The sequence below is a fragment of the Schistocerca nitens genome, chromosome 4 (assembly GCF_023898315.1).
Source record: "Schistocerca nitens isolate TAMUIC-IGC-003100 chromosome 4, iqSchNite1.1, whole genome shotgun sequence".
NCBI classification, from domain to species: Eukaryota; Metazoa; Arthropoda; class Insecta; order Orthoptera; family Acrididae; genus Schistocerca; species Schistocerca nitens.
In genome coordinates, this window is record NC_064617.1 from 297,191,745 (window position 1) to 297,219,177 (window position 27,433).

The following is a 27,433-nucleotide window of genomic DNA, read 5'->3' on the forward strand; positions in this document are numbered from 1 at the left end:
TTGCTGTATTCCAGTAGTATAACAAATAGACCCACTAATCATTTAGGTGGTGGGTTACTGATGTATTTCATATAGTTGCAATGTATTGTGTTAATAAACAAGTTTTTTTTTTTAATGTAACATGTACTCTCTTCTGACAACGTGTCACTCTTGTACTTTTGAAGTACGTACGTCATCTGTCATTGTTTTCATTATTAAATAATGCGCTCAGTGGCCGCGGGGTTTAGGCGCCATGTCACGGACTGCGCGTTCCCTCCCGCCGAAAGTTCGAGTCCTCTCTCGGGCATCGGAGCGTGTGTTGTTCTTAACGTAGGTTAGTTTCAGTTAGTTTAAGTAGTGCGTAAGTCTCAGCAGTTTGGTCCCTTAGGAATTGACAGGCGTTTGAACATTTTGAACGTTATTATATTTCTGTGTTTCTGATTCATCTATTGAACTAAAAAGGAAACCAATTAGCCTTGGAATCTTAGTACAATTGTCTGTCTGTGATTAATCATTGCACCATGTGCCCTATCGGTCCAAAAAGTTTCAAGATTGGGTTAATGAAAGGAAGTAAGAATGAGTGTAACCTCCTGTAGACAGTACGGTCATTAGAGAGAAATCACTAGCTCGGATTACAAAAGATGGGAAAGGAAGTAGACCGTACCCTTTTCAATGGAACCATCCAGGCATTTGCCAGGAGTGACTTAGGAAAACCATGGAAACCCTAAATCTGAGTGGTCGGATGGGTAATTGAAATGTCGTCCTTCCGACTACGACACTGGTTTAACAAAGTTTAGAGGAAAGTCAAGATGTGACTTTAATGTTTCAGGAGTTCCATATAATTTTTCCCCCACTTGAGTATCACACGCAGAACGTTCATAGAACCTGGTGAAAGTGTCAGAAAAGTCCTTCTTTGGGATGTCGTTCAACTCATGCGCCACATTGACTTGAGTGTCGGTTATGTCGTTGAGGCGCTGACGCTTCACGTAAATTTCTGCGCTTTGTCGTTTTGTGGCAGGACTTTTTCCAGAAAACAACTATACACCTTTTGCAATCTACATCAACATCTACATACATACATCGCAAGCCATCGTGTGATGAATGTCTGAGGCTAGTTTGTATCATTATTACTCTTTTCCTTTCCTGTTGCCCGCAGCTCGTGGTCGTGCGGTAGCGTTCTCGCTTCCCGCGCCCGGGTTCCGGGTTCGATTCCCGGCGGGGTCAGGGATTTTCTCTGCCTCGTGATGACTGGGTGTTGTGTGCTGTCCTTAGGTTAGTTAGGTTTAAGTAGTTCTAAGTTCTAGGGGACTGATGACCTCAGAAGGCCCATAGTGCTCAGAGCCATTCCTGTTCCACTCGCAGTTAGAGCGAGGGAAAAATCACTATCTATATGCCTCCGCATAAGCCCTAATTTGTTGTATCTTATCTTCGTGGTCCTTACGTGTATGTTGATGGCAGTAGAATCGTTCTGCAGTCAGCTTCGAATGCTGGTTCTCTAAATTTTCGCAATAGTGTTCCTGGAAAGAAACATCGTCTTCCCTCCAGGGATTCCCATGTGAGTTCTCGAAGCATCTCTGTAAAATTTGTTTGTTGTTAGAATCTACCGATATCAAATGTAACAGCCCGCCTCTGAATTCCTTCGATGTCTTTCTTCAGTCTGACCTGCTGCGGATTGCAAACTCTTGAGCTCAAGAATACGTCGCACTAGCTTCTTATGCGCGGTCTCCTTTAGACATGAACCACAGTTTCCTAGAAGTCTCCCAATACACTGAAGTCGACCATTTCCCTTCCCTAACAGAATCCTCACATACTCGTTCCATTTCATATCGCTTTGCAGCGTTACCCCAGATATTTAAACGAAATGACTGTGTCAAGCAGGTCACTACTAATACTGTATCTTAACATCACGAGTTTGTCCTTCGTAGTCGTCCGCATTAACTTACATTTTTCTACACTTAAGAGCCATCTGCCATTCATCAAACCAATTAGAAATTTTGTTAAAGTCATCTTGTATCATCTTACACTCACTTATCTTCTACACCTTACCGTACACCACGACATCATCAGCAAACAACCGCAGATTGCTGCCCACCTGTCCGCCAGATCATTTATGTATAAAGAAAATAATAGCAGTCCTGTCACATTTTCATTTCAATCAAGTCGCGACAGGTGCACACGCGTCCTTCTGTGAAGTTGTGCGGGACAAACTTTGCACACACTTTTTTATTCTTCAAAACATTCTGGATTATGAAACTTCCTGGCAGATCAAAACTTTGTGCCGGCCCGAGACTCGACTAGAGACCTTCACTTTTCGCGGGCAAGTACTCTGCAGACTGAACTACCTAAGCACGACTCACAACCCGTCATCACAGCTTTAATTCTGCCGGTATCTTGTCTTCTCCGTTCCAAACTACCTTCCAGACTTCCAGATTATGTCTTGAACATGCGACTTAGAGACGGCAGCACGTCTTCTGCTGAACGCTGCCTGCTGAGAACTGACTCGTCGAATAGATGTCTGTTGTTTACGGTTGTTGTTGAAGCTGCCGCCGTAGTTCTACATCTAAAACTACCACCACACTCCACAAGCCACCGTATGGTGCGTGGCGGAGAGTACCTTGTACCACTACTAGTTTTCTGCGGTTTATTGACGTTTAACAGCGTAACGTCCTCAGACTGTTCTGGGGTGCTAGGGCTTTACTCTACTTCATTTACAAGAGGTTTAAAGTTATTTGTGGTTACAGTGGAAAAACTTTTTAATCACAGAGCCAGATCAAAGAGCAACTGAGCCGTAACAGTGCGTGTGAGATTTAAAATTATTAATTTGGTTTTGTGACTAGATCACATCGTGCACAATAAAGTAACAATTAATGGTGTCTTGTAGTCTGTTCTTAATTTTTTTCATTCAAGAAATTTTTTGTGAAAGTAGGGAGATAAAAGTCGCATTTCTCGCCAGACCAACATCTGATGAATTATAGTTTTTGCATTATCCTTGTCAACAGAATAGTATTTCAGTATTTTATAATTTTTGCATTATCCTTGTAAACAGAATAGTATTGCAGTATTGATTTTCTTAAGTACGAGTAATACTGAGACCGCCGGCCGCGGTGGCCGAGCGGTTCTAGGCGCTTTAGTTCGGAACCGCGCGACTGCTACGGTCACAGGTTCGAATCCTGCTTTGCGCGTGTATGTGTGTGATGTCCTTAGGTTTAAGTAGTTCTAAGTTTTAGGGGACTGATGAGCTGATATGTTAAGTCCCATAGTGCTCGGAGCCATTTGAACAATACTGAGACCTTTTATGGGAGGGGAGTGTGAGCGAGTGAGAAGTAACCAAATGCGTCTCAGTTTTCTGAGTGATGTGATGTGGCCCACCACAAACTTCTCTGCACATCCTCGCAAATACTTGTTGTATATATTTCATTCTTTATCTTCCGCTACAATTTCCTGAGGTCCGTGGGAATCATTACTTGATGTCTTAACACTGTACTACCATCCTGAAGTTCTTTCTTTTCAATATTTTACACACTCTCTCGCGTTGACGTTTCTCTTGAGAATCTCACGTTTGTTGCCCTATCAGTCCACCTAATTTTGAACAATCCATTATAACACAATATCTTGAACACTACGGCTATCTCCTTCATCAGTTTTTTCATAGTACATGATTCACTTCTGTATGAATGTGCACCAAATGTACGTTCTCAGAATTTTCTTCCTCAAATTAAGGCCAATGAGTGGTACCAGTATACTTCTTTTGTTCAGTAATGCCCTCCTTGACAGAGCTGGTTTGCTTTTTATGGCCGGCCGCTGGTGGCCGAGCGGTTCTAGGCGCTTCAGACTGGAAGCGCGCGACCGCTACGGTCGCAGGTTTGAATCCTGCCTCGGGCATGGATGTGTGTGGTGTCCTTAGGTTGATTAGGTTTAAGTAGTTCTAAGTTCTAGGGGGCTGATAACCTGAGATGTTAAGTCCCATAGTGCTCAGAGTCATTTGAACCATTTTTTTGCTTTTTATGTACTCCTTGCTTTGTCTACCATGTGCTAGTTTCGTTCAAAGGTAGCAGAATTCCTTAACTAGTTTTATTTCGTCGTCTCCAGTTTTGATGGTATGTTTGGACCTAATCTCATTTCTACTACTCTTCGTGTTAGGCTATTCACTTCATGCATCAAGTCTGTCACTACTCTCTGCAAATTACTATGACCTGCATGTCAGAGGGCCCGTCCCATTGTATCAGTTGTAAGGACTTTTCCCTGTTCCATTCAGGTATGGAGCCGGCCGCGGTGGTCTAGCGGTTCTGGCGCTGCAGTCCGGAACCGCGGGACTGCTACGGTCGCAGGTTCGAATCCTGCCTCGGGCATGGGTGTGTGTGATGTCCTTAGGTTAGTTAGGTTTAAGTAGTTCTAAGTTCTAGGGGACTTATGACCTAAGATGTTGAGTCCCATAGTGCTCAGAGCCATTTGAACCATTTTATCAGGTATGGATCGTGGGAAGAATGATTGTTTATAATTATCTATGTACACTGTAATTAGCCTAATCTTGTCTTTACGATTTCCATGGGAGTGATATGTAGGGGATTATAATATGCCTACATTCATAGATTAAACACTTACAGCTGGTTCTGAAACTTTGTAACCAGGTTTTTGCGGGATAGTTTGCATCAATCTCTAAGCTTCTGGCAGTACAGTTATTTCAGTATCTTCGCGACACTCTCGGGTTGGTCAAACAAGTCTGTGACCATTCGTGCCGACGTCAGTTACACGCCAGGAATGAAATAAAGCTCTGGACTTCTTGCACTGACGGTGCACAACTGGTGGAACAAGGCTGCTGTCCGAAACACATTTCTGTTTCGTTGCATTCGCACGAGTTTTTGTCGACTTTAGACTTACAACAAAACAATGTTTGCAGTCGGGCAAGTGCCGCCGCCAGCCAACGAGGTCGGCGGTCGCGGGCGAGCCGTCGCGTCCCATCGGCCGCTGCCCGCCGTACCGCCGTATTCAGGACGCCTCGCGCCGCGCTGGCCCGCTAGCGATGAGCCAGCCGGCCGGCCGCCCCGCCTACCTGCCCTGCGTGCTGAGCGGGCGCGCGCGCTGTTGTGCATACCTCTGCGTGGCGCTGAGGCTTTCGTAGTCTGGTGTAAAAACCGATCCTCTCGGATCAAAGCCGCTCTCTGGCGACAGGGCTACCTGTTATCCGCTAAATTGCCAGCTGCTGAAATTAGCAACACTACGAAGGGTATTGGGCCTGTATTTCCGTCTTTTTTTTCCAGTCTACAACCACAAATACTGTCATCAGACTATCGATATCCCTAGTGACCAACTTCACATATACGTTTAAAACCTATCCTACTGTAATAAGCCAGACTGCCATCGTCAAGAAATATGCGAATGGCGTTCAGTAAGAAATATAAAACATATTTTCTCCGTGTTAAAAAATATATCGGCTAAACCACTTGTTTGTAGTGTAAAACACTAACAAGGAGACGGCACTACCGTGGGGTCGGGGATTTGTCCAAAATTTAGTGTGGTGGAAGAGGACCCCTAACACCTCACATGGTTAAAGTATTAGGACGCACTACTCGTAAAATCCCGAGAATAATCGATTCAAAGTTTCTTAGATGCCGTATGAGTATACAATGTTAGTCCATTCCCGAGCCGCCGTTTGGCCTAAATGGTTAGAGCTAGGACCCTTACGCCAGCGGTCTCCGGTTCGATTCCTCCCTCGGCACTTTTTTTTTCTTCTTTTGCTCGCAAAATGGCAGCGCATTCTTACAGGAGAATCGTGAAATTAATTCCCGGGAAGATTGTATAAAAATTCATTTTATAATTCACCATCAATTATCGTCACCAATATTCCGAGACCTGATTCAACATTCCTGATTTGCCTCAAAATTATCAGAAACTCAAAACATTTTCGTAAATGTAAATGGGACATGTTTTTGTAGAGATTTATTGCAAACGCCCTGTGATTGTAAAAAATCCGCTTTTATATGTTGCGCAAGATGTCGAAAAATTATTGCTTTGTTTGTTTTTACGATAATTACCACTGCGGTTCTTGTTTATAATTATTATATGTATAAAAATTGACTGTTTCCCAATCGACTTCGTTATTCTGATTAAAAACCCAATGTTTTTTCCTCATGTACTTTACTATGAAAAATGGGAAACCCAGCGCCACGAATTGTGTTGTTGGACAAAAAGAAAATAATTTTGATTCAGTAATGTAACTAATTTGTTAAAGATAATGTAGGTTTGGGAAACTTTCTGAATAATTGCTGGAATAATAAAATAAAATGAAACAGAAGAAAAAAAAGTGCCGGAGGAGGAATCGAACCCGAGACCTCTGGCGTAAGAGTCCGAGCCCTAAACTTTTTTTTTTTTGGAGAAAAAGAAACCTTTATTATTCACTAATAAACATAGTATGTCCTGACACATGATAACTGTCCTGGAAGGAACCTCGCTGCCGTCCTACCATGCAGCATGAAATAACAACAAAATCAAAGTGGGGCCACCTCCGGCACCCTAAAGAAAAGTATTTGTAGATATGAAAACAAAATTTGAAGTACGTCCATTTGCTAACTGTGCAAGCGTTAGTTTTTCCTAGGTCGCATACTCGCATAGCGTTCTTAGTCGATCACTTTACTTGGTCGGTTTCACAACGAAAGCACCGCCGCTCATCTTTGCGCACCCGGCACACACCAAGTATACGGCGGGTCCGCAAAAACCGTTACTAGGGAATTGGCATACCAATCCTTGTACTTTTGTAGCCGTAATAGTTTTGTGTGTCTATCTTGCAAGTATTGCCAGTAATCCAGGACGTTCAGTACGTTCGTACGTGTGTCTCTATAGATGTAATGGACCGTCATACCTGTAATCCACGCCACTGCGTTCGTCTTATGACGCGGAAAATATGTTTCCTCTGGAAAAAATACTATGTCAGAACAGACTGCTGTATAGATAGTGAGCCGCATGAACGCTATTATCTTTCTTGCGAGAGTCCAGACAGCCAATGCCTCGCCGCAGACCAGCCGATGGTCGTCCGTATCCAGCACGAACATCAAGGACAGACGGCGCTCGGCATTGTACTAACATTTTATACACATATAGCACCTAAGAAACTTTGGATCGATTTTTCCCGGGATTTTCCGGGTAGTGCGTCCTAATATTTTAACCACGTGAGGTGTTAGGGGTCCTCTTTCACCACACAAAATTTCGGACAAATCCCCGACCCCACGGTCGTGCTGTCTCCTTGTAAGATTGTCGCGTTTCGGAAGTCAAGCTTCCATCATCAGAATAATAAAAAGTAAAAGAACCTGTTAGAACTCGCTAAAATGGAACATGCACCAGGCACAATAAACATATTTGGGAATCGGGACACCTCATGTTGGGAATAGATCAGGATCTCGTTATTTTACATAGACAGAACAAAGGAAAAAAGCTGGATCTACTAGAACAGCTGTAAATTACGATACATAACGTGGTTAATCAGAACACACTGAATGAACAGCTAACTGGTGATACAAATAACTTTTTCAAACATTTCACTGGTTTATTTTTATAACTACGTTTTTAGCAATTGGCAGGATAACATCATTTCATGAGGTCCTTGGAACACGTATACGTTATCTGTTTGTATAGACATCTCTGTGACTTCCTTGTTTACTTGCGCGTGAGCTCACTCGCGTTTCAGTGTCGAGTTTGGCTGTGTGGTGTGTGGTGTCAACGAAGACGCACGGGCGGTTTGCGACGATAGAGGAGAGAGCCATGTGGTTAGATGTTGAACACCATAGGCGACACCATTTTAGAGTTTTTTATATTTTGACGACTATGTGGAGATGCACCTCGGAAGACAGGGCTGCAACAAGGGAAGTAGCCACGATGTTTTAATTTTATTATCAGTTTTATTGTGCCTGGTGCATGTTCCATTCTAGAAAGTTTTAACAGGTTCTTTTACTTTTTATTATTCTGATAATGGAAGCTTGACTTCCGAAACGCGTCAATCTTAGTATTTTACACTATAAACAAGTGGTTGAGCCGATATTCTTTTTTAACATTGACATTCACAACCACGACCTCTCATCCAGTATGGACAAAATCAAAATATTTATTTCCGTTGAAAAAATGCGGAGTTTGTAGTGTGACATCATGGAATACTTCCGCTTCAGTCCCTACAGTTTTTTGAGGGTCCGATAGGAGGCGGCGCTATACGTACGGTTCAAAATGGTGTCTGGAACGGATGTGCGTTCCAAGCAGAAAGCTTCATTGAGTTTCTTTTGGCGGGAAGGCAGACCATCGCAGATACTCATAGGCGCTCGCAGAATGTCTACGGAAACCTGACAGTGAACCAGAGAACGCTGAGGGTGTCAAACCAAACACCTTTCAACCGTCCAGTTTTCAAACGTATTTCATTTGGCTACCAGTTTCGTCGATTTGTTCAAATGCGTGTGAAATCTTATGCGACTTAACTGCTAAGGTCATCAGTCCCTAAGCTTACACACTACTTAACCAAAATTATCGTAAGGACAAACACACACCCATGCCCGAGGAAGGACTCGAACCTCCGCCGGGACCAGCCGCACAGTCCATGACTGCAGCGCCTTAGACTGCTCGGCTTTTCGTCGATTTACTAAGCCGTCTTCAGACCACTGACCAACTGGTTAAAACAGTGGCCAGCATTCGAATGCTGATATCTGTAGACTCCTGCTTGCTAAAGCGATCATAAATCTACAGCAGGGCTTAACAACTGGCCGGTTTTGAGCGCGAGTACTCGCGTCTGCTCAGGCACGTGCTCGCGAGCAGCTGCAAGGTCGTGGAGTAGGGAGGGAGGGGAGGGAGGGGAAATGCGCGCGCACGTTTGAATGTAATCTCGCGTTCGTAGCAGATTTAACTAGCCATCTGAATGCTTTGAACATTTTACTACAAGGTAAAGATCTGCTAATTACTCATTTCATAGATCGAATACGAGCTTTTAAAATGAAACTGACACTTTGGGTGAGTCAGCTGGAAACAGGAAACCTAGCTCATTTTCCTAAATTATCATCCATGCAAGATGTCACAAAGACTGTGAACGTTATTCACATAGTTTAGTTAATCAGCGCTTTCAAGATCTGACAGCACTAGACAGTGATTTTGATCTGTTCTCTCCATATTCAGCGAATATTTAAGAGATTCTGTCCTGAGCTGCAGCAAGAAATTATTGACCTGCAGTGTGACAGAGAATACAGAGACAACTTTCAGAACAAGAAAAACATTTTGGAATTCTACAGACACTTCCCTCAGGATGGATTTCCTCGTTTGCACAAACTGGCGGCGACAATAATATCAATGTTCGGTTCCAAGTATGTTTCTGAACAACTGTTCTCTGCAATGAAATGTAACAAGACGCGCCTGAGAAACGCATTGTCTGATCGAAATTTAAACTGCACGCTGCGCCTAAAATGCACAATTACTCCGAACATAGACGCAATTGTAAAGGGCAAAAAGTACAAGATAACCGAGAATCCCACACTTCAGTGACACCTTTTATTGTGTAACAGTTCACAAATTAATGCAAAGCTAATAAAATTATGTGGCACGTGTACATTCTCCTTTATTTGTTTCATTTGTCGCAGTAATAATTCGTGAGTGATATTCCTGCAGGTGGCCGCGGATTTACATCTACTGGCGGCAGTTGTTGTGTACCCCACGTGACTCTCCCCACTCTCCGCTCTGGTCCGGTAGTGGGGGTAGCGTGCTCGCGCTGCTCCGTGCTTGCGCCTTGCTGCTCACAGCTTGCTCAGCGAGCACGTATGTTATGAAGCCCTGATCTACAGACACCAGTATTCCAATTCTGGCCCCTGTTTTGAATCTTCCTACATGTCGGTCAGGGGCCTGAAGATGGCGTAGTAAATTGCCGAAATTGGCAGCCAAATACTTTAAGTTTGGAAACTAGACGGTTGAAAGGTGTTTGATTTGACATCCTGTATCGAACAGTCGAGCCCAGCAACCATCTCTGAAAAGATGGGTATACAGAGAAAGGACGGTGAGTTGTTGGATGAGACATCTCTCATTATCGCAACAAGGTCGCGCAAACCTGTCCGATCTCCCGCGAGACAGCCGGCCTCACACATGAGGACACTCTCACTCGAGATGAACGATGGATCACAAAAAACACCTCGCTGCACACCTCGGTAGCGCTGACACACGCGTACAACAGCTGGACAACTTATATGTGTGTGCCCGCTAGGTGCCTAATCCACCCTACAGCCCTCCGACTTGCATCTGTTTGGCCCAATGAATGATGCACTTCTCTGTGCGGCTGGTCCCGGTGGAGGTTCGAGTCCTCCCTCGGGCATGGGTGTGTGTGTTTGTCCTTAGGATAATTTAGGTTTAGTGTGTAAGCTTAGGGACTGATGACCATAGCAGTTATGTCCCATAAGATTTTCACACACATTTGAACATTTTTGATGCACTTCGCATGGAGTAGTACGTGAATGATGGGGAGGTTATTCGGGCAGACTCCGACGTCGACCTGTAGGGTGGTACCATGCATACCATACTGCAGGACCTGCCGGTAAGGTGGCATAAGGCTGTTCCATTGAATGGAAATCACGTCAACAGTCGAGTTACGTGGCCAAAAGAGTGGGTAATAATGTGGTGTACTGCAATCCTGAATGAAACCAAGCCGGCCTCGGTGGCCGAGCGGTTCTAGGCGCTTCTGACCGCGCGACTGCTACGGCCACAGGTTCGAATCCTGCCTCGGGCACGGATGTGTGTGATGTCCTTAGGTTAGTTAGGTTTAAGTAGTTCTAAGTTCTAGGGGACTGATGACCTCAGATGTTAAGTCCCATAGTGCTCAGAGCCATTTGAACCATTTGATAAAACCAACGAGTTTAAAAAAAAAGTGTTGCGTTACTTATTGAACAACCCTCGTAAAACAAAACTACAATCGCCATCGCAGAACAGAACTAAAAATATGCTACCAAACAAAGCACTTTGTGCAGATAATCCATTTATCTCTGTTTAACTTAACCTATCTGAGAAATAGGAAAGTAATCGTTATAAATAGCAAATAAAATAGTATTTTAATAACAGACCACACAGAGGAACGAAATGGAACCCTAGCAATTTATTATAATGGCCGCTACAGTTGTGGAAATAACCACTACAACTTCTCAAGGTAAGAGGTACCTGTCACAATATTCTTAGAGAAGAAAAACAGCCCATGCAGCTTAGTTTATGACGCAGAGAAAACATTAACTTCGGCGACTCTCAAAAATGGCTCTGAGCACTATGGGACTTAACATCGGAGGTCATCAGTCCCCTAGAACTTAGAACTACTTAAACCTAAGGACATCACACACATCCGTGCCCGAGGCAGGATTCGAATCTGCGACCGTAGCGGTCGCGCGGTTCCACACTGAAGCGCATAGACCTGCTCGGCCACACCAGCCGGTTCGTCGACTCTCGTTCAAGCGCCACACTACGACTGAAATACCGCAATATGCGCCGGCCGTTGTGGCCGAGCGGTTCTAGGCGTTACAGTCTGGAATCGCGCGACCGCTACGATCGCATGTTTGAATCCTACCTCGGGCACGGATGTGTGTGATGTCCTTAGGTTAGTTGGGTTTAAGTAGTTCTAAGTTGTAGGGGACTGATAACCTCAGCAGTTAAGTCCCATAGTGGTCAGAGCCATTTGAGCCCAATACCGCAAAATACTTGAACGCAATCCAATGCTAACACTAGGAATAGCAGGCTGTTATTTTGACTGCTGCGCGAAGTCACCTCAACGTTAAGAAATTAATTCCCTCGTACACGGAATTAAACGTGCTAGACGCAACAGACTGTCTCAACAGGACAGTGGAATAACGTCACGCACGTGCACGCAGTTAAATATTAGTTACCAACTGTGGAAACAGGAAACTCTTATGGGGACGAAATTAGGAGGAAGGACGGAATTAGGCTCCTAAACTTACCTTGTATCAACGTATTATGACTCCAAAGGCAACGCGTGTGTCAGCAATGGGTCAGTCGCACGCAGTTCCCTCGGCCTGAACGCGAAGTGCTGTTTTATAATTGCAATTGATAAATAACGAGACATTTTATGTTCGTTAACGCCGGTACGAACACCTCAGACCTTTCGTGCGAAAATACTCTGTAATTATCTGATAATTGCTGGAGAGATGAAATCACTGATAGGGATTCCGGTTGGCTCGTGACTGTCCAGTCCTTCACCGGCAACGTGCGTGTCAATCTGGCAAGCTGACTCGTCTTACGCTGTATGACTGTTTCGTAACAGAACACGCACGCAAGTTGTACCAGCGTTGCAAAACAGAGCCGCTACGAAGACTGCCTGCATAACTTGTCCAAGCGCGCTCGCACATCCCGGATCCCACGGAATTCTGTTCAAGCGAGTTTCCATTCATGTTGCTGCAGTAATTGCAAGTGCACATTCAAATGGCTCTGAGCACTATGGTACTTAACATCTGACGTCATCAGTCCCCTAGACTTAGAACTACTTAAACCTAACCTAACCTAAGGACATCACACACATCCATGCCCGAGGCAGGATTCGAACCTGCGACCGTAGCAGCAGCGCGGTTCCGGACTGAAGCGCCTAGAACCGTTCGGCCAGAGCTCCCGGCAGTGCACATTCAGTTCGATGTCTATGTCGAATACCATTACAAAGTTTCACTCAGTTCTATTCCAATACCTTCTTGTCATGCACAGGGATAATTTGACTTTGTAACAGCTGTAGACGTCATCAACGTGAACACAGGGTTGTGTAAAGCGTACAGTTCCTACCCCTCACGAATTCACTCCTTTAATGTGGCATAACATCATCAACAGTCACGAAACATTTCCAGTTGGTATCGAAGGCGTCTGCGACAGACTAAATACACTCAGACGTCAAGAATAATGTAACAAAAATCCAATTTCAAATAAGGCAGATGCTGACAGACGGCTTAAAAATATTAATGGAAATTATTTGCAGATAATTGTAGAGACTGGTAGAAGTCGACTTGGAGAAGATTAATTTGGACACCGAATAAATCAAGGAATACGGGAGGCAATACTGTCCCTACGACGTATTCACATTAATAGTACGTTTAGATTTAGAGAAAGCTTTTGATAATATTGACTGAAATAGTCTCGCTAATATTCGAAAGGAATCAGGGATAAAATTCAGAGCTACTACAAAATTTTATGAAAAGGATAGCTTTGTACAATTTTGGTAAACATTTTTGAAAACAGACTGGCCAGAGTCTGGCCTTGGCAGTCAGACACTGTGGTCTCGTGTGTGTTTGTGTGTGTGTGTGTGTGTGTGTGTGTGTGTGTGTGTGACTGTGATTGTCGTCTATTCTGATGAAGGCCGAAAGTTTATTTTGTGACAGTCTTTTTTGTTGTGTATATCTCCGACTCAGAATCTCCGCTGTATGGTCAGTAGCAGCTATCCTTTTCATAAAATTGTCATTATTCCATCATAGATTTTACGTCGTTTGATAGAGATACTACAAAAGTTACATTCGGTTTCAAAGTACTATATTTACCAAAGCATTACATGATGCATGAACAACTCGCTGAGTGTGCATAGTGCCCAACAGTTGGTGTTACACGTGTAGTGCCTTGACAAAATGTCGACAAAGCAAAAAAAAAAGGAATTTTTGTATATTCGAATATGCGAGATGTTTATCTGTTACAGGAGGAGTTATGGAACAGAACCGCCATGTAAACAGGGCATTGTGCTTTGCCATCGACAATTTAGGAACACTGGCTGTGTCTGTAAACAGAAAAGTACCCGTCGAACAAGTGTGTCAGATGTAACTGTGCACAGGACGAGGAAAAATTTCGTTAGCATTAAAAAAAACAATGGCCCACACAAGCCACGACCTTGGGATACCGCAGCAAACTGTGTGGAAGCTTTTGCGACGGGGTTACATTTCACACCGTACCGTGTACAGTTCTGCAACACTTAAATCTGGAAGCTCATGGCCGGTGCCTTTAGTTTTGCATCAAAAGGCAGGAAGCACTTGAGGATGATTCAGCTCAAAGCTTTCAGCGACGAGGCGCCTTTCCGTTTGTCTGGAAAGCTTAGTCGTCATCGCACTGAAAAACCTCATGAAATTGTGGCTCATGAATTAGATTCACCGACGGTTAATGTTTTATGTTCAATCACACAGACGAATCTGTATTGGCCGTTTATCTTCTGCGAGGAGATTGTAATAGCTACCTCTTACCTTGATACGTTGCAGTTGTGGTTGTTTCCACGACTAACTGCTAGTGCCGAGAATTCGTCTTCCAAAAAAGGCGGGGCACCCCTAACTGGAGCACCGCTGTGCTTCGCTACCTAAGCAACGAATTTTCCGTATCGCTGCATTTGGTATAGTGGTGAAGGTTATGTGGCTCTGTTTCATTAGACACCTCCCCAGATCGGTCGCCTGACCCTGCTGGCCGGCCGCAGTGGCCGAGCGGTTCTAGGCGCTACAGTCTGGAACCGCGCGACCGCTACGGTCGCAGGTTCGAACCCTGCCTCGGGCATGGATGTGTGTGATGTCCTTAGGTTAGTTAGTTTTAAGTAGTTCTAAGTTATAGGGGACTGATAACCTCAGATGTTAAGTCCCATAGTGCTCAGAGCCAATTGAACCATTTGACCCTGCTGTTGTGGCCACTCGCAGGACATAACGTATGGAACGAAACTGACTTCATCTTGGACACAGGACAAGAGGGGCACTCATTGAACATTTCTAGAGTGCAACATGCGAACGTGGTGAGTTTACGGTTTTCTTGTGGTCTACGAAGAATATCATATCTGCTTTATAGATATGATAAATCATGCAGCATTCATCTACATCATATTCCGCAAGCCACCTGATGGTGTGTGGTGGAGGGTACTTTCTGTACCACTGTCTGAATCCTCCAATCTTGTTCCACTCGCGAATAGTGCGTGGGAAGAATGCTTGTCGGTAAGCCACTGCATTGGCTCTAATTTCTCGAATTTTCTCCTTGTGGTCAATACGAAAGACGTACTTGGAGGGAAGTAATATGTTGTCTGACTCCTCCTGAAAAGTGCTGTCCCGAAATTTCATTAGTGAATCTCTCCGTGATGCACAACACCTCTCTTGCAACGTCTGCGAGTGGAGTTTGTTTAGCATCTCCGTAACGCTCTCTCGCCAGCTAAACGATCCCGTGACGAAACGCGTCGCTCTTCCTTGGATCTTTTCTATCTCTGCTGTGTTGGCAGAAGAGTCAACACCGTGTTGCTAGAGGAGGCCGAAATGCACGCGTTTAATTACACGCAGACTGACGTGAGGTCTGGAACATTACAAGGAAATGAGAACTTAGAAAAACGGACGCAGTTGCTGTAATACTTAACTTTAATCCATAATTGTAGAACATCGCTCTTGATGATACATGCTTCACAATATAAATATCAATTGAATACGGCGCCTTGCTAGGTCGTAGAAAATGACGTAGCTGAAGGCTATGCTAACTATCGTCTCGGCAAATGAGAGCGTAATTTGTCAGTGAACGATTGCTATGAACGTCGGCTGTACAACTGGGGCGAGTGCCAGGACGTCTCTCTAGACCTGCCGTGTGGTGGCGCTCGGTCTGCAATCACTGACAGTGGCGACACGCGGGTCCGACGTATACTAATGGACCGCGGCCGATTTAAAGGCTACCACCTAGCAAGTGTGGTGTCTGGCGGTGACACCACAATCTCCTCAATCAGTCCTACCTGATACGGATCCCAGACAGATGAATAATACTAAAGGCTGGCTCTGAGCACTATGGGACTTAACATCTATGGTCATCAGTCCCCTAGAACTTAGAACTACTTAAACCTAACTAACCTAAGGACATCACACAACACCCAGTCATCACGAGACAGAGAAAATCCATGACCCCGCCGGGAATCGAACCCGGGAACCCGGAATAATACTAAAGAATAGAGCAAACAAGCGCCTTATAGGCCACTTCTTTCGTGGATTTACATTTCCTTAAGATTCTTCCCATGAATCTGAGTTTAGTATCTGCTTTTCCCACTATCTGTTTTATGTGGTCATTCCACTTAATGTTACTCTGATTAGTAACTCCTATATATTTTACAGTTGACGCTGTCTCCAACTGTTTGTTATCAATAGTGTAGCTGTACAGTAGCGGATTTCTTTTCCTATGTATGCGCAATATGTTACATTTATTTACGTTTAGGATCAATTGCCAAAGCCTGCACCATTCATCAGTTCTCTGCAGGTCGCTCTACAAACTCTTACTGTCTTCTGGTGTCGCTAAATAGCCTTAAAGAGCATCCGATGCTTTCTACTACATCGTTTATATATATGTATATTGGAAACAGCAACGGTCCTATCACACTTTCCTGTGGTACTCGTATATTACCTTTACATCTGTCGATTTTGTTCCGTTAAGAGCGACATGTTGAGTTCTGTATGCAAGAAAAACCTGATTCCAATCGCAAGTTTGCTCCGATACTCCGGAAGCTCGTATTTTTTTCATTAAACGTCAATGCGGGACGGTGTGAAATGCTTTACAGAAATCAAGGAACACGGCAACAAGCTGAGCGCCATTGTCCACTGAGCTGTGAATCTTATGGAGGAACAGAGCGAGCTGAGTTTCGCAGGATCTCTGTTGGCGAAATCCATGTTGATTTTTATAGAGGAGATGTTCATTGTCCAAAAACGTCACAATTCTTGAGCATAAAACATTTTCCATAATTCTACAACAGTTTGACGTCAAAACGATATAGGTCTATAATTACGTGGATCTGTCTTACGGCTTTCCTTAAAAACGGGAATGACCTGCGTTTTTTTCCAGTCGTTAGTTACCGTTCGTTGCTCAAGCGATCTACGATAAATTACTGCTAAAGGGGAACGAGTTCTTTTGCATAATCTTTATAGAATCTTATAGGTATCTCATCTGGTCCTGACGCCTTTCCACTAAGCAATTGTAGCTGCTTTTCAGTTCCGCGATCGGTTATCTCAGTATTTGCCATTTCGACGTTCATACGACGATTGAAAGAAGGGACAGTTTTACATTCTTCCGGGATGAAACAACTTCGGAAGACCGAATTCAGTATTTCGGCCTTCTCTCTGTTATCTTTCGTTTCGGTGCTGGTGTGGTCGCTGAGAGAATGAAGAGATAATTTTGACCCACTTACTGATTTTACATATGGGTTGATCTTCAGAGTAAATTTTTTTTGTCGCTACTGTACTGTACCACAGTTGAAACTTCTTGTCTGGCGCTGTATTTCGGAGAACATGGGCAACAGTTCCCTATTTACGATTGGCAGCTTCTGAGAATTGCCGATGGGAACAAAATTTTTATTTCACTTCCATATATAATGAAGGAAGAGGGGAAGATTTGGGTTTAATGTCCCGTCGACATCGAGATCATTAGAGACTGAAAACAAGCTCGGATTGTTGCAGCGATGGGGAAGGAAATCGGCCGTGACGTTTCAAAGCTACCATCTCGTCATTGACCGAAACCCAAATCTGGGTGGCTGGAAGAGGATTTAACCCCTCGTCCTCCCGAATGTTAGTCCAGTGGGCTAACCACTGCGCCACCTTGCTCGCTAAATATAATGAACCATTTTGCATGTTCTCTGCTCGTCGAGGTACCGAAAACGGTACCTGATGCACATTAATTTAGATTCGCGGTAGTCAAGATGCCTACGCTTATTCGGAAGATGGGTTCATTCATGCGTCCGACAACTCTCAAATTTTCCATAGATTTCCTTTAGGTACTTCAGATGAAATGCAGGACAGCTGCTTCATTAAGAACCATTCCGAGTATTACTTCAATACTAGTTGAACTGAAATTTCCCCATCCTCCATGACCTCGATAACGACGAAGATTTATGACATAAACACTATGGACAAAAGTACGTGGCTTCACCATCTTGTCTGCTATGGAAGCTAATTATTTACAACGTTTATTCTGATTTAGGAACAAAAATGTCCAAATAGCAGAAAGTTGGTGTACATCTTTTGTACCATTACTGCCTGTATAAAGAGTTACGTTCGTGTTGCTTGTCTATTACTTAATCTCATTATTCTCACTATGTTTATTCTCTTCTGCTCCAGGATTGCAGCTACAAGAAGTTCGGATCCTTTGTTCCAGCGATCACTTAACGCGGGAAAACGGTAAGTACCAAAGCAAATCGTAATCTTGTTTTCTTTTTTCTGAACTGTACATTATTGACCTGCTGGAATTTCCATTCTCATTTTGTTGTGTGTGTGTGTTTTCTTTTTTCTCTTTTTTTTCTTCTTAATTTGGATTTTAGAGTAACTCGAACAAGGATCTGAACGAATTAGTATCCAGCAACTCGGGTGTATTAAGGAAAAGCTATGCTTGATAACAGACGTCGACTAATTCTTACATTAAAATATGTAGGAGTAACCTAACTGTTATCGACCAGCACCAAGCGTTTGAACCGAATACAACATCATGCTACGGGGCAGACCTTACTCATGTTCCACGCGATGCAATGTTACTGATTCTCTTGTTAGATGTACTAATGTCAATATGCACTGCTCAAAGAACGCAGTCTAAATGTAGATCAAGATCTCACAATCTGCAATATTTCTATCTGCTGCATAGGTTGGTCTTAACTGAGCTAGCTGCTACGTCACTATCTACTTGGCATGATAGCGGCAATCGGAATCATTCAGAGGCGCACTTCTATGGTCGTTCTCGGTCAGCATTAAACATACGAAAGGGTAGCAGAACACCGTGGCATAGTCAGCCAAAAAGATTTTATTGAAAATATTTCAGGACACATAAGCCAATGCACGTGTAATACATTAAGAAGGTTTTGCGGACGACCAGAAGCAGAAGTGCGCAAGTCACTCTCCCCCTATCGCCCACGCAGACACCTGCTCGTCTCGCGAGCAGTCAGCTGCGTTGTTACGTCACACCGGCCCCATCTTTGCGCTTGTCGGCAGTCACTGCCAACGTAAACACTTGCACCAGCAAGTTGGCTCACGGGTGCAAGGTTGCATGCTCAGCTCTAGTCATTTACACTAGTGTCGTCTTTTTAACTTTTTACAAGGCTCCACTAAATTGCGCTATTAAGTGTAGCATTACTGTTGTTTCAAAAGTTTGATTTACTATTGTTAAAACACTGGCATCCCGGAAATTGGCTGAACACACTGACTAACATAAAAGTGAAGCAACGAGAAGGGGAAAAGGAAACTAAATGAAACTTAATCCACTCAGTCCAGAATGCATGCACTGGTGCTTTTCTATACTCTCCTGAGGGACGATGGCCCACGACTGTTGTAACTGGCCTTGATAACGTGGTTACTGACACGGAAATGAAGTTGATGTCGGAGATGGTCCGGTAATCTATCGATGGCAGTTATCGCTGAAACCACCCATTTTCGGTTATATCGGTTATTTTTCCACGCCAGTTTAACCTGAGTGTTAAAATCGCTCAAAATAACCGGTTTCTGAAATAACCGATTCTCGGTATTTTTATTTCTATTATTTCCTGAAACAAACATAGAAATTGAACAAAGATTCAAAAATTTTGACTGTCCAAGTTTCAAGATACATAGTATCGAAATATTAAATTAAATAGGCAAATGAAAGAAAGCTTAGTCCATCCATCATTCTCTGCTTTTCTTAAAAAGTGATAAGGGGTTAAATACTGCAAAAAATCACCAGTATTCTCCCACTGATTCTAATTTTTTGAAGCTCTGCCAAAAATCATGTTGATTGAAATCGCTATTTGGGTATTACGAATAGTCAGTGCTAAAAGGCGAAAAGTAAATTTCAAAAAGTAAGTCTTTCGTGTTAATTTGTCCTGTTTCAGAGGTTGCAAGCAGATGAAGGCATATTACCGAGCGGTTATAATTAAACTTTCCTCATTTAACACATTATAGTACGGCAACCAATTACCGTACGAGTACCAGATTTGCTAGCATTAATGTCCAGAGTATGGGGTGTATGATTTCCATGCGACACAGTGACACCGTCCACTTCAAACTATAGCCACCAGGTGCCGTGATCAGTCATCGTGATTCATAGTCTCACACACCTGTCCAGTCGCAGTGCGCTCGCTGACTTGTCAACATGAGCTTGGACAAAAGGAGCAGGGCGTTGTTGGTGAAGCTCTATTGAATATCGCCGGCTGAAAGTATTACGGAAGGGTCCTCTTTTTCCATGTGCTGAGCGGAGCATGATGAAGAAGTTTGAATCAACTGGAGAGCTGGGCGTCGCTCCGGGAAGAGGCCGACGACCGGTCGTACCACAGCTGGTTGATGAAATCGCTGTTGCTGTGGCAGACAACGCTGCGCGCGATTCCCGATGTTCAGGCAGTGAGCGTGCTGTGTAACGACAGTTGAACATCCAGTGGTCCACTGTACGGAAGGAGCTTCGAACCATTCTCAATTGGTGTCTGTACAAGATCCATATCGTACAGCAGCTTGCACCACAGGACCCACAACGACGTGTTGACTTCGCTCTCCACTTTCTCACAAGGATTGAAATTGACGATGGCTGGCCCTAGACCATCCTATGGACAGACGAAGCTCATTTTTCTCTGACGGGTGAACATACGGAATTGCCAAATGTGGGGATCTTCACCTCCAGTCACAGTGCATGAAGGTCCTCTGTATGGTGAACGTGTCATTGTATGGTGCGGCTTCACGGCTACGTTCATCATTGTCCCGTTCTTTTTTGAACAGGTTGGCGCTCAAGGACCAAAGACGTACAGTGTGACCGGCCAGCGTTACCGCGATATGCTTCGCCAGCATGTCATACCCGCCCTACAGGAGAGAAACGCATTAAACTGAACAGTTTTCATGCAAGATGGGGCCCCACCGCACATTGCTCGTGAAGTTCACATGTTTCTCCGTAACACATTTGCAAACGATCGAATTATCAGCCGATCGTTTCCAAATGCTTGGCCGGCACGATTACCTGATCTCACTCCCTGTGAATTCTGGTTGTGTGGCTACCTGAAGGACGGGGTTTACCAGGGGAACATTCACACATGTGCTGATCCGAAGCGCAGCATATCAAGAGAGTAGACAGCATACCTATGGACATGCTTCGTTTTGCTGTGCAGAATGCAATCCTGCGCTCTCAGACGCTTCTGGACACTTATGGGCGCCATATTGAGCCCATTTTGTAGCAGTAATGATGGTACCGATATGTAATGGTTCAAATGGTTCAAATGGCTCTGAGCACTATGCGACTTAACGTCTGAGATCATCAGTCGCCTAGAACTTAGAACTAATTAAACCTAACTAACCTAAGGACATCACACACATCCATGCCCGAGGCAGGATTCGAACCTGCGACCGTAGCGGTCGCACGGCTCCAGACTGTAGCGCCCAGAACCGCACGGCCACTCCGGCCGGCGATATGTAATGGTATGATGTACCGCAGCAGCATATTAAAAGTGTTTCAATTGAACTGTTTCTGCTATATTTCTCTTCCCCATGTCCTTGACAGTAATTCTACCACGTTCGGCACTCGTACGGTAATTAGTTTCCGTGTTATAACGTGTTAAATAGGGAACGTTTAATTATAAGCACCCGGTATGTAGACACAGGCAGCAGATCTGCAATTTTCCATTTTTATTGTACAGTGCCAATGAACTGTCGTAAAGTTTTTGAATTATTACTGTTACCATAATTTCCTTCCTCTTTTATGATTTTATAGAAATGACAGACAAATCTATGATCTTTTAAAGCAAATGGACATTGTACTTCACTGCTATCGAACTTCGTAAAAGTATTTCCAGCTGTGTTTTGTTTCATTTTGCAATACAACAGGTGTCCGCCGACGAGAAAGAGAAACTACCGCCGGCCGGAGTGGCCGGGCGGTTCTAGGTGCTTCAGTCCGGAACCGCGAGACCGCTACGGTCGCTGGTTCGAATCCTGCCTCGGGCATGCATGTGTGTGATGTCCTTAGGTTAGTTAGGTTAAGTAGTTCTAAGTTCTAAGGGACTGATGACCTCAGGTGTTAAGTCCCATTGTGCTCAGAGCCATTTCAGAAACTACCGTATAGACCAAGTGGAGCTTAGTCTTTCACACTGCACGTACAGCTTACCGTAAGCCACGACACACGGCAGCAGCGACATTATTGTCTCAGCAGTGATGTACCAATTGTTATGCCCTGTACTTGTTGCTTGTTTCTGTCGGTGCTGTTTTAAAAATATCGCTAATCGCTTTTTCCAATTTTTATAATAACGCAATATCTCAAACCAATGCAAATTTCCGAATAAAAAGTACTCTTTTTTTAAAAAAAATATTTTATTAAAAACGAAAAGTTGTAGCATTGCAGCTGCTACTAATTAAATAATTTTTTTTTTTAAATCTGTTATAACTGAGACCAAACAGATACCTAAAAATACCGGTTATTCATAACTAAAATCCCGGTATCGGCTTTAACCGATCGGTTTTTCCGATCCCTAGGTCAGACGCAGACGGTCGCATCCTTGGCGACGATTATGGCTGTTCTCACGTTCCCATGGGGTCCAACATTGGGCCGCACATATGTGGATATTGCACAGCTCGACTAGCTGCCCACATGTAAAGCCCCAACGACGCTTCTTTCAAACGCTCTCAGATGCTTATAGCGCTGTCTCACCCGAGTACGCGGCGTCACATTGTCCTTCACAGTGATCACTGAACATCGGACGGTGCTCATGCTCCTTATATACCAAAACAGGGCTTGTAACTACACTAAACACGAACAACACCACTGTACTCTGGCGGCCATTCTACCTGCCACAGAGAACTGCAATTCTAAATCATTTACACATCTGCCGCTGATGATCACATGTACGAAGTATATACTGACACACGACCATGTCTTCCGAGCGCGTCAATTTTTTTGTCAAGCACCATAATTTGTTTACAGTAAGCGTTTAAAGAAATACGATTGTGAAAAAATGGTAATATCTCGTGAAGATATTTGGTGGATGATTTTTTTCAGTTTTTCGTGAACATTATCTCAGCAGCAATGTCTCGAATCGCGTTGTACGTCTTTTCGTAATTGATCAATTTCAGAAAGTACTGTATACTATTCTTCAGCAGTACTTCGTTGTCGCCGTCGTGCTATCGTGCGCGATGAATGTCGTGAAGGTTTACCAATATAGGTCGTTGTCCCGAAAAACACCGATCTGTGCTCAACACGATTGAAAAGCATCGGCGTGTGGCTTAAAGCAAGGTGGAGGAATTCTTAGGTGTGTCGAAGACTGCTCTACATTAAGTTTTACATGAACATCCATTTGTTAAAAATGATCTGTTTCCGATGGATTCCCCATTATTCTATCGAGCATCATTAACAGAGACTTAGCAGCTTAGGAAATGGTAAAAATATTCGACCGAGGTAAACAAATTGTAGGAAAATGAAAAGCCTACAGCCTTCCTTATGATTTTATTTATTTTGTAGCTACCAGTTTCGGCGCTTCTGTGCGCCATCTTCAGGCCGTAATTGATGCTGAAGGGGTTGACACGATCCTTACATATACCACATCAGTGGTCAACATAACTGGTTACGCAAACTATATGTACACTTTGGTGTCCGCACTCCAACCATCAACTAATTGGCAGTTGATGGTTGGAGTGGTGACATCAACCTCCTCAGCATCGACTACGGCTTGAAGATGGCGCACTGAAGCACCGAAACTGGTAGCTACAAAATAAATATAATCATATGGACGGCTGTAGGCATTTCATTTTCTTACACTAGTAAACGGCCGTGGCCGTTGTCCCCAAGATATCTAATCAAAAGGATGGACATAAAAAACTTGAGGGAAACGAAGTCCGTTTACAAAATCTGAACAGGATACGCATCTTCTATATACACTATCTGATCAAAAGTATCCGAACAGCTAATAAGAAAAAACACCGCCCGAACAGGCCTTGAAGGCCCAACGTTACTGACCGGCCGGCATGTCATCCTCAGCCCTTAGGCGCCACCGGATGCGAATGCGGAGGGGCATGTGGTCAGCACACAGCTCTCCCGGCCGTTGTCAGTTTTCGTGACCGGTGCTGCTTCTTCTCAAGCAAGTAGCTCCTCAATTGGCCTCATAAGGGAGTGCACCCCGCTTGCCAACAGCACTCGGCAGACCCGGATGGTGATCCATCCAAGTGCTAGCCAAGCATGACAGCGCTTTACTTCGGTGATCTGACGGGAACCGATGTTACCACTGCGGTAAGACCACTGACTCCAAATACCTGAAAGTGGACATTAATATAGGATGTGTACACCCTTTGCCGTATCACAGTTCGAACTCTGCCGGAGACACTTTCGATGGGATGTCTGAACGTCTATGGGGAGAATGGCAGCCCATTCTTTCTCAAGAGATAAAACCAGCGAAGGTAGTGGTGCCTGGAGCGATGCCGACGTTCTAACTCATCCCAAACATGTTCTATTGGTTCAGGTCGGGACTCTCGACATTTCACTGCGTTTCAGGAATGTTTCTGTATACAGACAACTGCCTCTCACACGTGCTACTTTACGACAGTCTGCATTGTCACACAGATACAACAATCGTCTCCGAAACATTCCTCTACTGTAACAGTACATAATACTGTAAAATGTGTTCATACCCTTCCGCCTTTTGATGTTTTCTTAAGCCCAGTATGGGCACAAAACAATAATTAAGAAAAACTCCACCTTAATAGTAACACCATCTCCTCCATACCTCGGTGATGGCAGGTGACATTCTCCAGGCATTTACCAAACCCAAAGTCTTCCACTGCATTGCCACATGGTATAGTATGATTCATCACTGTAGATCACTTGTTTTGTTTCACCAACTGTCCAGTTGCGTCGCTCTGCGTGGTCTTGGTTTAGCTTTGGTTGTTCCTTCGCGTTTGCACTTCACAATAACTTCAGTCGGATTGGACCGCTTTCGAAGAGTTGATATGTCCCTTGTGGATCTGTTACTCAGATGATATCCAATGCCTAATCCAAGTTTGAAGGCACTGAGTTATCCTGTCCAGCTCATTCTGCTGTCACTGTTTCTCTACTGACAACGCAGCGCTCCCAGCCTCCCTTTGTACTGACGGGTCCGCCTCTCTTCACATCCGGTGGCCAGTTCCGCATTTGATGTAGTCTACTCGTCGGACTCGGAACCTAAGCAGTAATCATGTGTTTGGATATTCGAAAATGAACCAAAACCAACGAAAGTGGTTCGTTCGCGAAGCACTTCCAAGAAAATTACCCACTGTTTCTTTAGGTCCACTGGACATATCGCACCATTTCTTTAGAGAATGGAGGAATAGTTAATGCCGAGTCGTATACAATGAACTGTTTGTTAGATGTTGCCCAAGAAATCAGGGAAAACAAGAGAACACGTGGCATCACTCTTCAAAAAGAGAATGCCGTCTGTCAAACAGAACGTTAAGCAGTCATTACACAGAGGAAAATGTCGAATTGGCTAAAGATTTCTTTTTGTTCCTTTATGTCAAACTAATGATGTGTGGGTAGGTATGTTCGGCACCTCATGTAGCTGTTGAGTCCTTCCAAAGCAATGGTTTTTAGTTTCCAACAGCAGAGTGGCAAAAGCTTTCCTAGAACTCGTTTCCAATGCTTTCTGAATACTTTTGAAAAGCGATTATTTCGAGAACTAGTAAAACGATTTACACCAAGAACTTTTCTTTCGGTGTTTGTGCAAAAACTCAAAGGCGGCCTTCGTACACGATGCTGTCACTCTAATGTTTCCACCGCCTATGTTCAACGTCAACGTGCAATAATCAATCGTAGACAGCAGGTGGCGCCACTAGCAGTGGAGGGTGTGTAAAGCGCGTCCACGGGACGCGGAAAACGTTGCAGTCGAAGTCGTAATTCGGAAACGCACCTATTTATGAAGTTCAAAAGTCATGATCACCGGCTTTCGGGCCAAAGGCGGAAGCACTTCCGAAAGGGATACGTTTTTTAACTGTTGACGTGCCACTGTGGTGAATGAATGACTGTCGTGTGACTGGGGCCTCCCGTCGGGTAGACCGTTCGCTGGGTGCAAGTCTTTCGATTTGACGCCACTTCAGCTACTTGCGCGTCGATGGGGATGAAATGATGATGATTAGTACAACACAACACCCAGTCCCTGAGCGGAGAAAATCTCCGACGCAGCCTGGAATCGAACCCGGGCCTTTAGGATTGACATACTGTCGCACTGACCACATTTCTTTTTTTAAAAAAATCTCATTTTGTTCACTTTCGTTCGTTGCATCTGCTCGGGGCGGACGTCGTAAGACATCCGTCTAAGTTCGTTGATGATCGATTAACTCATTTTTTTTATTACAGAGGGCACGTAGCCCTCTGACCGAACACACTGAGGTACTGTGCCGGCCATTGATCTCATTTTGTTCTATACTGTTCGTTGAATTTGTTCGTGACGGACGTCCGTGACACCCGTTCAGGTTGTTCGTTGATCCGTTCACTCAGTTTTTTATTACAGAGGGTAGCTAAACCCTCTGAACAAGCACGCTGAGCTACCGTGCCGGCTACCACTCAGCTACCGGGAGCCGACGCCGCTGTGGTTAAAGTATATCGTGCATGGCAAAATGGCGCTGTGCAAAACCGGCGTGAGGCAACTGCGGTGCACCACCGGCCATAGAGGACAGGGGGTGAACAACGGCTGCGGAGGTGCGTACGGGCGAACAGACGAGCAACTGTTGATCAACTGACAGCCCATGTGGACCAAGGGGCTACCAACACTGTCTCGTGACCAACATTGTCTCCTCAAAGACTGTTAAGCGAACGTTGCTGCATATAGGCCTCCGCAGCTGGCTGTTGGTTCCCACACCCATGCTGGCTGCTGTTCATCGGCGAAGAAAGCTGCAATTTGCACAACAGTCCGCGACTGGATGTCCACTGAGTGGTGGCAGGTGGCCTTTAGATAGGAATCACTTTTTATGCTCCTTCGAACAGATGGCCATGGTATGTACGGTCTTGCTACGGTCGTCGAAGCAGTCTGAGTCGAAGGAGGGAGGAGGGAATGTTTCCTTGGCGTTCCCCGGGTGACCTCGTCATTCTGGAAGGCACAGAGGATCAGCATAAGTGTGCCTCTATCTTTGATTTCCCCCCCCCCCCCCCCCCATGAACCATGCACCTTGCCGTTGGTGGGGAGGCTTGCGTGCCTCAACGATACAGATAGCCGTACCGTACGTGCAACCACAACGGGGGGGTATCTGTTGAGAGGCCAGACAAACGTGTGGTTCCTGAAGAGGAGCAGCAGCCTTTCCAGTAGTTGCAGGGGCAACAGTCTGGATGACTGACTGATCTGGCCTTGTAACACTAACCAAAATGACCTTGCTCTTCTGGTACTGCGAACGGCTGAAAGCAAGGGGAAACTACAGCCGTAATTTTTCCCGAGGGCATGCAGCTTTTCTGTATGATTAAATGATGATGGCGTCCTCTTGGGTAAAATATTCCGGAGGTAAAATAGTCCCCCATTCGGATCTCCGGGCGGGGACTACTCAAGAGGACGTCGTTATCAGGAGAA

General features: G+C 44.5%; 1 protein-coding gene across 1 annotated transcript in view; it reads left to right on the top strand.

Annotated features, from left to right (window-relative positions):
* The window catches only part of LOC126253311 (ABC transporter G family member 23-like), a 591,420-nt gene that overhangs the window by 157,616 nt on the left and 406,371 nt on the right, over positions 1–27,433 (top strand). The window contains exon 2 of the mRNA XM_049954545.1: positions 18,045–18,104. The gene's annotated coding sequence lies outside the window, so the exon portion shown is untranslated. The remainder of the gene's footprint in view (positions 1–18,044; positions 18,105–27,433) is intronic.